Source organism: Pseudorca crassidens, chromosome 3, assembly GCF_039906515.1.
Source record: "Pseudorca crassidens isolate mPseCra1 chromosome 3, mPseCra1.hap1, whole genome shotgun sequence".
NCBI classification, from domain to species: Eukaryota; Metazoa; Chordata; class Mammalia; order Artiodactyla; family Delphinidae; genus Pseudorca; species Pseudorca crassidens.
Window position 1 is genome coordinate 49,349,980 of NC_090298.1, and position 14,243 is coordinate 49,364,222.

General features: G+C 35.5%; 1 protein-coding gene across 5 annotated transcripts in view; it reads left to right on the top strand.

Annotated features, from left to right (window-relative positions):
• The window catches only part of KIF2A (kinesin family member 2A), a 70,443-nt gene that overhangs the window by 18,534 nt on the left and 37,666 nt on the right, over nt 1-14,243 (top strand). The window contains exon 2 of one of the 5 annotated variants that reach the window (XM_067730776.1): nt 6,743-7,091. The exons of the other annotated variants lie outside the window; for them this stretch is intronic. The gene's annotated coding sequence lies outside the window, so the exon portion shown is untranslated. The remainder of the gene's footprint in view (nt 1-6,742; nt 7,092-14,243) is intronic. 5 annotated transcript variants of the gene reach the window in all.

Consider the following 14,243-nt stretch of genomic DNA (forward strand, 5'->3'; position numbering starts at 1 on the left):
CCCTCCCCCTTCCCCCCCTCCCTCCCTCCCTCCCTTTCTTCCTGCCAGTGATCTTACCCTTGGCCTTAATTAGCTCACTATATTCCTGACATCTTCATAATCTCAGTTTCAAGCATCCCAGTTTTCCGTCACCATTCTGTCTTTCCAGCATATTCCCTCTAGTATCCTGACTCCACTAATCTTTTAACTCCACCAGGATTTATAATCCTACTACTTTTTATTGTTCCTATCTTTCCCTCATGAACTCACTTTCTAATAAACCCTCCCTTTATATGTGTAACTTAAACTCCTTTGCCCCCTCTCTTGATCGGCAAAACCTTAGATCACTCCCTTCTACATTTTTTAAACCTCATTTCCCTTTCTAGGTTGTCTGAAAATGACTGGAGGGAAAAAATCGTAATTATGCTTACTGGTCACAATTTAAATTCATGGCTCCTTTCCTTGAATGAGCAATCATATCTCTAGCCCATTCATTCTTTCCTAGCTGACGTTTGTCATAAAAGCCTTAGTGTTTATTTACTCACCCACACTCTCAGCAGATGACCTTGCTTCCCTTTTCCCCACTGAGAAATATAAGCAATCAGAAAAGAACTTTTACAACTTTTCTGTATCTAACCAAGTACCAGTATCCGCACCTGTAAATCTGCCTGCCTTACTTTGCCATGGATAAACTTTTTCTGTTCCCATTTTAGGCCAATTTCCTTTACTTGTTCACTAGATCCTATGCCTTTTCACCTGTCCAAAATTACTACTTCATCAGTTCTCTCTTTGTGCTGTATCAATATTTTCTTTTTTACTGAATTATTTCCATTGGCATATTGGAATGTTATTTCTCTCATCTGAAAAAGTGATAACTCTTAATCGCACTTTCACTTTTAGACATTGCTTTTATTATACTTGATCTGTTAACAGCATTTGACACAGTTGATTCATTCTCTCTTCCTTGAAATACCTTCTTCATTTGACTTTTAGGACTTTACTCTTTGGATTTTTCTTATTTTTCTCTGGCAAGTTCTTGATCTTCTTTGCTGGTATCTCATTAACTCCCTGACTCTATACATTGAAGACCAGGATGTCTACCCTTATTCTCTTGGTGATCACATCCACTCTCCTTGCCTTAAGTACTGTCTATATCAGTGTTTTTCAAACTTTTTTCATTATTGCCCTTCTCCAAAGAGCTGTTTTAAATTTTTTCCCCTAATCACACTGCCCCATGAAACTTTGATACTACATATACTCTGTATTTGTTTATGTGTTATGTGCTTCTATGACTCTACTTTTCTTTGTATACCTTTTGCTCTAGCCACACTGAATTTGCTATTTCACATTTTACCTTAGTGGTAAAAGGGTTTAAAGGAGTGATTATCTGTTCTCTTAATCCACACTGGCCAGGCATTAAAAGTAGAAATTTCTCTGGGTTAGAGCCACTGCCATCATAGGTTTCCATAGTAGAGTGGAGCAGAGATTGGTTGTGATGACAGATTCCTGGGAGAAGTAGTGACATTGCAATCATGGACTGAGATTTTGGCACAGGACGGGGAATGTGCCCTGTTTATCTTTGTATTCCTACTTCCTGATTATGTCCTCTACTATTTGAAAGAGGACATATTAGTCTGCATAGGCTGCTATGACAAATAATGTTATAATGCTTTATAATGTTATAATGTTAAATAATGTTATAATGTTTTTGGCAGCTTTCTGAGTTATGTTTAAATCTTGTTAATAAATATATGCACAGATCTACATTACCTGGGTTACTGCTGTTGGAAATGGTTGAAAAACATTCCAAAATACCCCTAGCTCTTGTTAGGATGTATTTAAGCATAACAGAAGATGATATGTACATGTAGATATAAAAAGTTCACAGAATAATGCAGCTATATTGGTATGGAATTCCCTTTTGAGTAAATAGGAATTTAAGCCAGAGAGCAATTAGATAGCATTGCTCAATATATGCAGCAGGTTTCTGTGAAAAGTAGTTCTTCAAAACATTGGATTAGTGCTTGCTTCGGGAGCATGTATCCTAAAAGACTTTGGACTGTCAGCAACATGTTATTTTAACACCACCACTATAAAACTTTGCAAATCTTTTATCGTTAAACAGATGAATAAAGGTGTATTTGGGATATTGTGTCACCTAGGAGAATGATCTTTTAATTAAAATGTATTGAGATTTATTTAGTCATTAAACTTTAGTTAATAAACTTAATGAAGTTTTTTTAAGTGCTGTTTTCAAATGTTGGTTGGTTTGTTTACATTTTCACTAGTTAACCTAGAACCCTAATCAGATAACTTATGATTTTAGAAATTCAGTTTTTACGTTTTCTTTACTAGTGGTTTTGGACACTTTTTAAATCCTCTCTTCCCCCAACCCCAAATACGCATAATAATATCAGGAAACTACAGTGATTTAAAACTTTTTAATGGGATCATGGCCCCTTTGTGACTTTTTTTTATTATCCGTGTAGGTAAATAAGGATGGAAATTTTCTTAAAAGCTGCATGATGGGCCCTTCTAAATGATAATTTTACCCAAATTGTTAGCGTGCAGTGTGGTTCAATCATTGCTGTAAAAACCCAACAAGATCTGAGATTCCCTGTCGGCCCGGAGAAGCTGGGCAGTATTGAATTTTCACATCCTTTTTCAAAACAATGGACATACGAGTTAAGACTTTGAAAATGTGTAGTTTGTTTACAGTATTAATGACGTTTGTCCCATTTTTAAGTTGTATTTTCTTCGTGAAAATTCTTAGCCGTACCATTCCCATTTTTCAGAATTCCAGCTTTGTATTTAAAGTGTAAGAAAGGAAATGCTAAAACTTTTAAATTTAGTTATAAACAGTAACATCTTAAATGTGATAAACCAAAACAAAAAGGTCTCTATGTTTGGCAAAGTCACATTCCCCAGGGATTTACTAAACAGCAACAGCACTGTTAACCACTGTCAGCTGAGGCATTATTTGTGCCCTTCTCTAATGGCTCCTTGTTCCACCAGAGCTGTTGAAGAAGGTGTGACGCTTACATAGTCCTCGTTAAGGATTCTTTTCATCACTGCTTAGATTAGCTAACAAAACCTGGATATCAGAGTTCGGGAGTGTGACTTCTACTGGATCTGCTGTAATGATCTCTGAAAAATCACTAGATTATTGTCTGTCCTCATTTATTGGTCAGTGGCATCTAGGAACATTGACATTTACTGTTGTAGAGAATATAAATAATAAATTATAAACAGCTTTGAGGTAACTGGCAAGACAAAATGTATGAATATTACTGTGTATTTAAAATTTTTCATTTTCCAAAGAATGCTCGTAGTAACATCCTTTGATTGTCATATTCTACTTTAAAGCAGCATTGTGGAAATCTCCATTTTTCCCAGTTTTTTTCCATTGGAATATCTTCATGTTCCTGAATGAGCATCCTTTTAATAAGTTGAAGAAAGAAATTGTATGTTTTAAAAGACAGCTTTAAAACAAACCTCCTTAGACAACAAAAGTTAATTAACGTAACACATTTTGCTATGACTCTACTTGGAAAGATGCACTCAAATTTGCATTCTACACTGGCACTGGTTCTTATAACTATACAGTTGATTTATTTTACTGGAATCAATATTTTATACAAAATTTAAGAAATAATAAGCCTATTTAAGATGGATTTTAATCACATGAAATGAAGTTTTAAGAGTTTTGAGGTTAGTGTGTTTTAAGAAAATTTATCAGGATTCTCTTCTGGTAGGAACTGACTTGGAAGAAAGTGCTTCTTTCAGATATTTATTTACCAACTACTTTGACTTGAGTAAGCATATGTATTTTACTCACCCTCTGGAAGCAACATCATGCCAAGCACTTCTTCTGAATGTGTGATTTTATAATTCAGAGTAATATTTAATTTTTTGTTCTTCCTAGTATGGGTGTTTATACTTTTCCTCTTAGTCCCTGTTTGCAGAGAGGAGAAAACTAGTTTTTATTACCGTTTTTTAAAAAGTCAGTAAAAAAAAAAAAAAAAGCCTTTCAAATTATGCAGTGGTATTCTGATTGAAAACTGAGGTTACTAAATGTTTTATCAAGAATAGATATACTAGGGCTTCCCTGGTGGCACAGTGGTTAAGAGTCCGCCTGCCGATGCAGGGGACACGGGTTCGTACTACGGTCCAGGAAGATCCCACATGCCTGGAGCGGCTAGGCCCGTGAGCCATGGCCGCTGAGCCTGCATGTCCAGAGCCTGTGCTCCGCAACGGGAGAGGCCACAACAGTGAGAGGCCCACGTACTGCAAAAAAAAAGAATAGATATACTAGAGAACTATTTATTAGCATATAATCTAGATTTGTTTTCCTTGCATGACTATATGCACGTGAATGACCAGTGACTACTGGTTTATCCAAAGTTTGTGTAAAAAATTTTTAATATTTTTAGCTAATGATATTTATAAAGCATTGATTTTTGTCAGTGTCTTTAAATTTATCAAACTTTAAACAAAAATAGATATTAACTTCTAAGGGTTTGTAAATTGCCATTATAAACAATCACAATTCAAGTTTTATTTTCACTAATCATTTTAATTGTGTTATTCTTTCATGTTTCAGTTTTGAAAACTTTATTTGCATCTTACTATTTTAGAAATATGAAAAGAAAATTTTATGGAAACAGCTCAAGAGGGACTGATAAAAATAATGTTTACTTTTTAAGAAGACTTGTTGCACGTATGCTTATGTATACCTCAACTCTAGGGTAATCAGAAATAGAAAAAAAACATGGAGTTTGTAATCCTAGGTATGTAACAAACAGCTGCAACCTCTGTAAAAACAGCGTGGGTCTGAAAAGAATTGATTGTCACTTTTTCATATTTTTCCTTACCTTCTACCACTATATCCTTTTAATAATGTACATATATTTGTTAGCATTTTAAATATTCCAACTTTTAAATACTTGTAATGATATTTTATTAGTATTCTTGACTGCTTTATTTTAGCTCTTGCCTTCTGCATTTGCAGCCAAATTATACTTTATATGCTAGACAAGGTTTATGCCAGCCTAATTGGTTGCTGGCATTTCTTAGCCTCACAGCTGCTGTGAATTCAGCTGTGAACTAGGAAACATATAATAGGATCCTGTTTTCAAAGACCAAAGGCAATTGTCAACATGTAAAAGTGTTTTTGACAGCTAAATAAATAGATGAGATTTTATGGCAAGTTAAATAGCACCAATAGCAATCTTAAGTAGCCGTCTTAATTTTAAAGATTAGAAAGTCCTGAAATATAGAATGCATATATTTGTTATTTTTGTTCACTGGGGCAAAGGTGGCTTGAATTCAGGTGTTTGTTCTTCTGTTCAATCATTTGTGGGGATTTTTCTTTTTAAAAAATCACTCGTCTTAATATTTACTAACAGATTTTTAAAATTTGAGATACGAACTTTCTCTCTTTGATTTCACCATAACGAAAAGTTGAGGCTTAAATGATGTAAAGATATTTCTTAAAGTGAACTAAACATAAATGGCTTTGAAATAAAGATTATGATTTCAAAATATTTTATATATTTACATTATTTGATTTAGTAGATATTATTTTTATAAATTATCCTGACATCTAAATTTGGGGTGAAATTTACATTTCTCTTACGTTTAACCATATGAAATTGTATTTTTTTAGGTTAAAAATGGTCAAATATAGACTCTTGATTTTTTTCTTATAGTTACGGTGGTTCTCATATGATTTAATTATATGTAAAAGTCTGTTAGTTCTCAATAGTAGAAACCAAGAGGATCCTGTTTTTAAACAATACATTCATCTCCCACTGAAGTCAGGAATCTGTTCCTAAAAATCAGATGTTTTATGTGGAAAATGCTGCCTGGGAATCTGTTTGCCTTTATTTTAAATAGGAAAAAATTGAAACAGTAGTCATCAACCCAAACTTCCTAACCAATTTCAAAAATGTAACAGACACTATAAATTCACCTACATATAAGTAAAATATTGTAATGTTTAACAAACAAAAAATAAGGGTAACAAATCCATTTCATATACAGTAAAATCTTTTCTTCCATTATAATTGCTTTTTACCCATCCTCAATATTTTCCTTCAACATTTTCTTAAATATTTTGGGACTCATTCAACACTGGGGAAAACAGGATGAAATAAATATAAAAGGCTGTGGAAATACATTTAGGACAAGTACACGCTCTCAGGAAGTGGCTGACACTGAGTATTATGCCTGTGTTTTGTATCACTTTGATACTTGGCATGCTTTTTTAATTGTGATTCTGACCATCTATCAGTTACATTTGGAATGTAACTCAGAACTTTTCTTTGCACACTCTTCTTTAAAATGCGAATTGAGTTTTGGCATGGACAAATATAAATCTTTTCCTATTTAAATATTGGCCAAAATATCTTACATTGAGAAATAATTTTTATGAAGTTTGTGTATTAAAAACCAAGAGGTGTTCTACTGGGAAAATGATTGGGAGGATGTTCTGCAGGATTTCTCTGTATTTCTCAAAACTCTTTGCAACTGTTTTTTTATTTCACTCTCAACAGATGACATTTTCTACACTAATTTATCTTTACAAGTAGGTTGAAGTAAAGCTGAAAACTTTTAAATCTGTCTCTAGATTTAAGTTTTAAAAAATAGAGTTTTGAAACTAACAGTTATCATTAATTTATATAATAGTGTTGATTTTATATTATAGTGTGAACTTAACAGTTTTCAAATCTCACTTTCATTTTCTGTGAACATGAAATAGGACTTAAAGATGAATTGGCACTTCTGGTCAAAATAGTATAATAAAGTTCATGTATTGGCATCCATCTGCCCCAGACATATAAGAGAAAACCTTTAAAAAGGAATAGTGAGCTCAAGAACAAGATATCACCATGGAGCAGAAATGGATCAGAAATACTGAGGGATGAGTGAAGCTGAGCAGGCAAGGTTTGACTCCTGAAAGATGACTCCTGAAAAATTTGACTCCTGAAGGATGATGGGGGACTAAAAAACAAAAAGAACCAGAGTCAGGTTCACTGTTTGAAGACAAAGACTTGTGGCTCCTCTTTAAAGATGCTGACCAAAAATTCCTGCTGATTTGCTTCCCAGAGGTAAGTTTATAGGAAATTTTCCTCCAAAGGAGGCAGTCCAGTGTCATTAAGGTAGAAATACAGGGGTGATACTCAGCCACTGTGCACTGGGTAAGTCATACCAATTATCTGTGGCTTTATCTGTTCTGATTGGTGATGTATCTCACCTTTAGAAACCAGTAACAGGATACCGAGAGTCAAAGAATAATAAAGAAAATTAGAAAAGAATTTGAACTGCACAATAACAAAAATACTACCTATGAAAATGTTTAAGATGCTACTAAAGCTGTTCTTGGAGAGAAATGTGTAGCTTTAATTGCTTATAAGGAAAAAGATAAAGATGAATGAGCTAAAGCATTCACCTTAAGAATTTAAGAACTAGCAAAATGTGCCCATAGTAAGTTGAAAGAAATAAGAAGGACTAAATGCAGTAATTAAGTATTTAATAACATATAGTAAAGGGGCTCAACAAACCCTTGTTGTTCTTGGAAAAGACAAAATTGACAAATCTCAGGTGAGATTTTATCAAGGAAAAAAAGTTGAAAAATTAGGAATAAGAAGTGATTATCATTACAGATGCCACAGGCATTCAACATAATTATGAAAAACTTTATGCCCCAAATGTGAAAACTTAATATAAATCTTCTAGAAAAATATAATTATCAAAACAGTAAAGAATAGAAAACTACAATAATCCTATATTAAGGAAATTGAATCATCTCACAAATAAAACCCTAAGCCAAGATGGTTTTAGCCAGTGTCTGCCAAACACTCAAGTTTCAAATAATTCTTATTTTATACCAACTATTCCAGAATAAGGTTGGTATGAGAAAGAAAAACTGCTGGCTAGTATTACTCTTGATAATGATGTAAAAATCTAAAACAAAATATTCAATGCAATTCTAATTAGAATCCTAACAGGTAGGGTTTTTTTATTGTTATTTTATTTTTGGAACTTGACAAGCTGATTCTAAAATTTATACAGATCTGCAAAAGACTAAGAAGATCAAAGAAAATCTTAAAGAACAATAAGGCGAGGCAGATAAGCAGAAGGAAGGGCTTTTCAGGAAGTGGTGCTGGAAAAATTTGTTTTCCATGGAGAAAAAATGGAAATTGTGTTACCATACACAAAGATCAAAATGACAGTGGGTTACAGTCCTGAATATAAAAGGCTTTGTAAAACTTTATTAAAAAAAAACTTTGTATTAGACTATAGTTGATTTACAATGTTGCATTAGTTTCTGCTGTATAGCAAAGTGTATCATTTATGCTTATACATATAGCCACTGTTTTTCAGATTCTTTTCTCATACAGGTCATTACACAGGGTATTGAGAACAGTTCCATGTGCTATTCAGTAAGTCCTGTAAAACTTTAGAAGAAAATATAAGAAACTGTCTTAATGACCTGAGTCTCAGGAAGAATTTTATGACATAAAAAGCCATAATTGAGAAATATATATATGTATTTGACTACATTAAAATTAAAAACTCGGTTCTTCCCTGGTGGCGCAGTGGTTGAGAATCTGCCTGCTAATGCAGGGGACACCGGTTTGAGCCCTGGTCTGGGAGGATCCCACATGCCGCGGAGCAGCTAGGCCCGTGAGCCACAACTACTGAGCCTGCGCGTCTGGAGCCTGTGCTCTGCAACAAGAGAGGCCGCGATAGTGAGAGGCCCGTGCACCGTGATGAAGAGTGGCCCCCGCTTGCCACAACTAGAGAAAGCCCTCGCACAGAAACGAAGACCCAACACAGCAAAAATAAATAAATAAATTACTAAACTCCTACCCCCAACGTCTTAAAAAAACAAACAAACAAAAACCATCAAAGTCATCAAAAGACACCATAAAGAAACTGAAAAGATAAGCCACAACTTTGGAGAAAGTATTTGGTACAACATATAACAGAAGATTATTAGCAAGAATACATAGAGAATTTTTGTAGAGAAGTAGTAAAAAAATTAAAAAACACATGAAAGGCCCAAATGGCCAAAGGAACTCAAAATAGGCATAACCTCATTTAGTCAGAGAAATTAGAACCACAATATGATATATTAAATCTGACAGATACTAAGTATTATTGTGAATGTGAAGTAATTGCTAGTTGTATTGCAAATCTTTGCAGTTACAGTTACTATAGGAGACATCATAACGCTAACTAGAAAAGTTATAGATGTTCCTACTCTGTATTTCTTCTCATTGTATATTCCAGAAATACTTGTGTATTTGTATCAGTACACATGTATAGGAATGCCTACAGCACCATTTTCCTAACAGCAAAAACATAAAAACAAATGTCCATCAACAGTAGTAGAATAGATAAATTTTGGCATATTCGTATGTAGTGAAAATGAGTGAACATAAATGAGTAAACATAAATGAGTGAACAGCAACTTAAGTGAATCTCGGAAAAATAGTGTTGTCCGAAAGAAAGGTCTTACAAGTAGTGTCTATTTATGTACAGTTTAAAAATAGGCAAACTTTAAATTTTTGTGTGTGTTACATTTATAAATGAAAAAACTATAGAGAAAAGCCACAGTATGATTATCTCAACTATCAGGGTATTGGTTACTTCTGGTGGAGGGGAAAAGGAGAGGGAGTGGGAGGTTCACTTAGGGAGGGGGACATACGGGGTTTCAAAGGTATTATTTCTTAACCTGGCTCATGGTGGGTACACAGGTGTTTGCTCTGTTGTTTTTTAAAGTGTAGATGTGTGTATGATATAACTTACAATAAAGTCGATGGGGAATCAGAGTCAAAGGACAACAAATTAGGATGGAGTATAAGAATTTTCTCAAATCAGAGAAATAGGATAGTATTTGGAGGGCCACATGGAAAGATTGTCACAGGTTCTAGGGAAAGGTATTTCTAACACTGATTAGAAATATTTCTAACTCTGAGCTTGTAATTCTGTATCTGTAGTTGTCTTAATAACACCAGTGCATGATTGTAATTAACAGCATAGACTCAGGAGAAAGTATATCATTGTTCCACCACTAGTAGCATCATTTTCCCAGTCATCCAGGCTCAGAATTTTCCTATAATACCTATATGTTATTTATCACTAAATCATAATGATTTTTTTCCTTTGAAAAATCTCATATCTGTCCCTTTTTTTATTTTATTAACACCTTTGTTAACAGGTGATTACCATTTGACTTTTGAAAAAATGAAATTGTAAATTTTTACTACAATTAAAAATGAGATATTTGAGTATCTCAACAGAGCCATATATAAAACAAACAAACAGAAACCTTTAAAAGCATATTGGGAAAATTCAGTCTTAGAAATTTTTTTTCAGAGACATCATTTGGTAAAAATAATAAAGCCTCCCATGCTGCATAGGTACTCCAGATATTTCTAGTTACCTGATCCCCTGGCAAAAAGCAAACACTTAACACTTCATTTGTTCATTCAGATCCAGTCTTTTTATTCATTTCTTATTGCTGGAATTTCACACTCATTTCTTTTTTTAACATCTTTATTGGAGTATAATTGCTTTACAGTGGTGTGTTAGTTTCTGCTTTATAACAAAGTGAATCAGTTATACATATACATATGTTCCCATATCTCTTCCCTTTTGCGTCTCCCTCTCTCCCACCCTCCCTATACCACCCCTCTAGGTGGTCACAAACCACCTAGCTGATCTCCCTGTGCTATGCAGCTGCTTCCCACTAGCTATCTATTTTACGTTTGGTAGTGTATATATGTCCATGCCACTCACTCACTTTGTCACAGCTTACCCTTCCCCCTCCCCATATCCTCAAGTCCATGCTCTAGTAGGTCTGTGTCTTTATTCCCGTCTTACCCCTAGGTACTTAATGACCTTTTTTTTTTTTTAGATTCTATATATATGTGTGTTAGCATATGGTATTTGTTTTTCTCTTTCTGACTTACTTCACTCTGTATGACAGACTCTAGGTCCATCCACCTCAATTTCACAATTTGTATGGAAACACAAAAGACCCCGAATAGCCAAAGCAATCTTGAGAACGAAAAATGGAGCTGGAGGAATCAGGCTCCCTGACTTCAGACTATACTACAAAGCTACAGTAATCAAGACAGTATGGTACTGGCACAAAAACAGAAATATAGACCAATGGAACAGGTTAGAAAGCCCAGAGATAAACCCATGCACATATGGTCACCTTATCTTTGGTAAAGGAGGCAAGAATATACAGTGGAGAAAAGACAGCCTCTTCAATAAGTGGTGCTGGGAAAACTGGACAGCTACATGTAAAAGAATGAAATTAGAACACTCCCTAACACCATACACAAAAATAAACTCAAAATGGATTAGAGACCTAAATGTAAGGCCAGATACTATCAAACTCTTGGAGGAAAACATAGGGAGAACTCTCTATGACATAAATCACAGCAAGATCCTTTTTGACCCACCTCCTAGAGAAATGGAAATAAAAACAAAAATAAACAAATGGGACCTAATGAAACTTAAAAGCTTTTGCACAACAAAGGAAACCATAAACAACACACTCATTTCTTGTTGGTTGAGTAAACTGGACTATGGTAGAGATAAGCCAACATTTTCTCAGTCCTGCCCTACTAGATGTCTAGAGCTTCATCTTAACTGGGGGATCAGCTGCTTTTGACTCTCCTGACTTGTGGCTTAAGGCTTTCTGGGTGTTTGCATTAGTAATGGAAGTTGTGGAGGTACCATTGTTGAGAAGACTGCTGATACTGGGTGTTATCTCCGTGATTTTCTTTATCCTTTTCCTTACTGATCTCTCTAAGGCTGTCCTTTGAGATTAAAGTCCCTGTGAAATCGTAATCTGTGATCCTAATACAGACATTGTCCCACTGGTCTGCCTCTCCTCACACACTTAGTATCAGTACACTAAGTCACTTCTCCCTCCTTAGGAATGTTGGAATATTGTGTTAGATGCTTAACAATAAGAATGGTGTTGTTGGTCTTGCCTTTTGAAACATGCATGTGCTTTTCTCTATTCTCATTATTGTGGTAGTTCTGTTGGGAATTGCATGGAGACCTCTATCTGTACTCTTCAACAACCTCAACCACAGCCTCTCCATTTCCTACTGGAAGTTATTCTTTATGGTAGTCCATTGTTCAAATGCATCTTCTTTGGAGTCGTTTCCTATTGATGAAATCGTGTCAATGTGTTATATTAAACCACTTCACTTTTCCCAAAACCTTTGTAGCAATAATCTTCTTGTCCCCACTAGTGGGTGTTACTGTTGTGACGCTGCCAAGGGCGGTGCAGTGGGGGGGGAGTGGCTGTTGGGTCTCAGCCTCACTACTCGTGTTATGGAGATGGTAGCTCCTCTTAGATTGTAATGCTGGATAGCAGGGCAGCTCATGGCTCTCTGGGGTCTACTCTCTGCTTCCATTACCAGTTAAACTCAATCTTTCTCTTGTTCACATCCTGTGGCAATCATAGATACACTGCTTGGATCCCCCTTTGAAAAAAACTTATTCAGCTTCAGGGAGTACATTTAGCTGACAGCCTCAGCTGTTAATATCTTCAAGGCTCCATAGTTTTTGAGCTGAGGCCTTGTGTTTCCTGGGAAACCTCCAGCTAGTGACTGAGCATGGTGTGAGTACTAGGCCCAGTGTGGCACTCCTCTAATGGTCAGTCTTTGCTCTGGAGCTCCCTGATGGGTTGGCCAAGACTGTCAGATCCGCATCAAGGTCTGAGGCTTTCTTTACTCAATCCTGCTTTATGTCCCCTTTCTTTCAGAGGTTTCAGATAGGCATCATGGTCTGAAAGTTTTCCATGACCAGTCCTGTTTCCTTCTCCTTTTATCTTTCACAATAAACCTCTTGTCCTCATAGCTGTCTCAACATCTGCTTCCCAGAGGACCCAACTGACATATACTATTTGTACTGGTTATTTACCTGATTTCTGTCCAAATCAAATTTCAGTGAGCATTATCTGATTTCCCTTTTTTTAATCCTCTTCCTTGAATCCTCTCAGTCTTTTCCAGCTCATCGTTTCCCCACCCCCGACACTTGCTTCTCCTCTAAGGTACACTTAATCTGAGTAAATGGCACCGCGAGTTACTCAGTTGCTTTTACATTTGTCTTTCACATTTTAGTCCTTGACCCACTTAGAACTGTTTTGGAGGGAGGGAGAATACTGTGTGAGATAGGGATCAGTCAGTAAAACTGGAGAATTACCATAGTCAGGGATGAACGAGGTCACAGAGGTAATGAGGGGTCAGATCATGTAGGTCTTTGTTATATGACATTAAAAGGCCTTTGGAAGGACTTTGGCTTTTACTCTGTGTGAGATGGGGAGCCACTGGAAAGTTTTGAGCAAAGGAATAATCTGACTTAGTTTTTACCAGGAATGTTTAGGCTGTTCTATGGAGAATAGGCAGTAGGGCAAATCTGGTAGAAGAGAGAGAGTAGATGGGAGAGAATTGCAATAATCCAAGATCAAGGCCTTGGTGGCTTACAGCAAGGTGATTTCCGTGGAACTGGTAAGAAATGACAGTATCTGGGGGTAAAACTCGGGCATCATCATTTTATTTTGTAAAAAATCTCCCTAGGAGTTTCTGGTGCACAGTGAGGGTTGAGAGTCTATGCTACAGTTTATGAATTTTTACAGGGGTATTTGGAATTTAAGCCACACAGTCTTCTTCCCCATCAGCTTGATTTAGGAGAGAAGAGAAGCATAGTAATACTAGCAAGTGCTTTTGCATCTGACTGAGGTTCAAATCCGTGTTAGTTATTAGCTGTATAACCATGAGCTTCAGTTTCTTCATTTTAAAAACGGAGGTAGCCACTTCATAGGTATGTTTGTTATGTTGAATGAACCAATGTAGATTAAATGAGCCAGTCTCTGACATATATGTGCTCACAAAGTAGTAGCTTAAAGAAAGATCTAGTCTATCATGTTGGTAAAAGTATTTTAAACTGATGATGCTCAGTGTTGATAGGGTATGGAGGAATAGGTCCCATTGTTGATGGGAATATAAATGGAGAGCAATTTTCAAATATCTATCAAAATTTCAATCTCCTTAACCCAGTATGCTTCTAGAAATTTTATTTATGAAAACAGTCACACCTATGTACATATACTCAGTGTAGCATCTTGTAATGGCAAACAATTGGAAACAATTTAAATTACTTCTAGTAAAGGAATAAATTATGATGCATTCCTTTTATAGAATGCTATGAAATTGTTAAAATTA